General features: G+C 45.2%; 1 long non-coding RNA gene across 1 annotated transcript in view; it reads right to left on the bottom strand.

Annotated features, from left to right (window-relative positions):
- LOC109293121 overlaps positions 1 to 359 on the bottom strand; it is an 8,013-nt gene extending 7,654 nt beyond the window's left edge. Inside the window, exon 1 of the long non-coding RNA XR_002096251.1 lies at positions 221 to 359. This is a non-coding gene — a long non-coding RNA (uncharacterized LOC109293121). The remainder of the gene's footprint in view (positions 1 to 220) is intronic.
- Positions 360 to 2,491: the final 2,132 nt, after the last annotated feature.

The following is a 2,491-nucleotide window of genomic DNA, read 5'->3' as shown; positions in this document are numbered from 1 at the left end:
AAACAAAAAAAAAAAAAAAAAAAAAAAAAAAGGAAAGAAAAGAAAAAGAAAGGAACAAACAAACTCCTGCTGGTGCATTGATTTAACTTCATTTCAGCACGTTAACTGGTAAATGGAGCCCATTTCAGGTGTTTGTACATGCAAATTTCTGACTGAAACTAGGGCCCTCGTTACATGGTAATTTTGGGAGGCTCCTGGAGCTCTTAATTCTTACAGTCACATCTTAAAGTGGTTTTCAGCACTCGTTATGCAGCTCAAAGTTATGCCACTCCAGGGCAGAATCCTCTCTGATCTGCACAACCCAGATCCTGTTCCATTAAGGTGTAGCCACCCCCCAACAGATGTGCTACCCAAGTTGAAGTCCTCCAGTATCCCAGACTATCTCACACCCCTGCCCATAGAGCAGGGATAGCTGGTGAGCCAGGACAGGCTTCTATCTAGTGGCAACTCACAGCTACAGTTCCTGGTCCTGTCCCTGCTCACCAGGCCTCTAAGAGCAAGTCACAGTTGTGCAGATGAGGGACAGTCAGAGAAAGTTTCTAGACTAGGGGTGTGACCTCTCCAAACTCCAAGCTAGCACTAGGCCAATCAACATCTGTGTGGCTCGCAGGTAAGGTGTAACAATGCCCTAAAAAGCTTTGTGTGATGCTGTTACCTATTGTCATTTCTTCAGACGTGCCTATTTTAGGGATGTGGACAAGGGGTTAGCAGTGCAGACACATAACTAGATGTGCAAACCATCTGCAGCTAGGATCTCTGGCCATGCTCAGTGTGCATGGTTTATCTATCTGTAGTCAGATGTATTAATACCTCACTACCCATAGGACCTTGTAGTAGTATAGAAAACATGTAATGTTGGCAAAGAAGTTTTGAGAGGCTCTGATGAAAACTAATATATGGTTGTCTGTAGTGACCTCCCGGTGCATTTGTGGCATGCTCATTATTGTATTACTACTAAGGGTTCAGATGCATTGTATATGTCTAGGAAGAGACTACAACACCCTTTCCAATGTATTAACTCATCTACACAGGCTATTGGTGACACCATTTGGGGAACACAGAGTTGTGGAGCAGCTACAGTTCACCTCCTATTCCTGCTTTATGTGGGTGGGTGGAAAGAGGATGTTTCCAGAACTCTGTCCTCTGAAATGCTGGCCAGCATGGAGATCTAAGTGATCGGTAACAAGGAAAGGTCCTAAAGCAGTTTATGCCTCTCATGGAGCAAGTGGAAAGTAGGGACCAAACTGTGATGCTGCCATGCTGCTCCTTCCTCTGGGCAGATTGCAAGGTGCTAATTCAGCTCTTGTTACTTTTTTGCATTATAGCAGTGCCCAGAGGTCCTGACCTAGACCGGCATCCTATTGTGCGGTATGCTGTACGCTGCAATTCTCTGGAATAGAGATTGTCTTGTTATCTAAATGGACAGGACAAATAGATGGAAAGGCAGTAATGTTGATCCCTTTTTCACAGGCCAGGAGTTGAGACGGAGAGAAACAGTCACTTGCGTAAGCTCACAGAGGATACCTGGAGCAAAGCCAGGAACCCAGATTTCCTGAATCCTACTTCCTAGATTTATCCTCAACCCCAGCCTTGCTTCCTGTTTAGAAGAAACCCACAGAATCTCCAATCCAGACCAATGAGTTTGTAACTCATTAGAAACTGAGAATTCAATGCTGTCCCCAGTGAACCCCTGTACAGGGATGTATTGGGGTGGGGGAGTGGGGAGGAAAGGCATTCCCACTGAAGGAATCAATGAGTGACTCCTTCCTTGGAGGCGTGAGGAATCCATCCCTGAAGCTGCAAGGAGGAGATTGTTCAAAGAAAGAGAGAAAAAAAAAAGAAAAAGTTGCCAACCTTTCTGGTGCTGGAAAGTAAATAGTGTTTTGCAAAAGAGCCATTTATCAGCGAGATTATGAAATCTGTTTGAAGATTCCCCTGGAGGATGCACTGAAAAGATGGCTCGTATGGAACTTAACGAGAGGTTTCACGCAATGTGCTGGGCTACGTGTAGGCAGGAACACTTTGCCGAGAATTAAATCCACGCTGGAAATGTTAATAAATGCAGACAAATGTTCTTGTTTGTAAGGAGCGCCTTGTTCTCTTTATTTATTTATTTATCCGTTTAATTCCTCTGGAGGCTGTTACAACATGAGACCCTTTCGATGGCACGTTGAAGGAGAAAGACTCCCTACCCCTCACACTCCTTTGGCTGTTCTGCTTTTCTCTGTGTCCTTCTGTTTCCTGTCAGCTGGCAAGCCAACCTTGTAATTGCCCAGACTCCAGCAAGAAGGCATAATGCTAACCATGAGGTTAATTCAGTCTCTGTGCAGACAGCATCCTGCACTGAAAGGCGAAGAATGAGGGATAGTGTTGCCAGGGAAGCTTCGTTTTCTAGGACCATGAGGGTGAAGAAAACCCTGACCAGGGTGTATGAGGCCATCCTCATTAGGCTTTTGGTGGTAGTCAGGGCCAAGAGAAAGCTATCTGCATC

The sequence above is a fragment of the Gavialis gangeticus genome, unplaced genomic scaffold, assembly GCF_001723915.1.
Source record: "Gavialis gangeticus isolate Ggan-Ray unplaced genomic scaffold, GavGan_comp1, whole genome shotgun sequence".
In the NCBI taxonomy this organism is placed as follows: domain Eukaryota; kingdom Metazoa; phylum Chordata; order Crocodylia; family Gavialidae; genus Gavialis; species Gavialis gangeticus.
The sequence above is the reverse complement of the archived record's forward strand: the minus strand, read 5'-3'. Positions and strand labels throughout refer to the sequence as shown.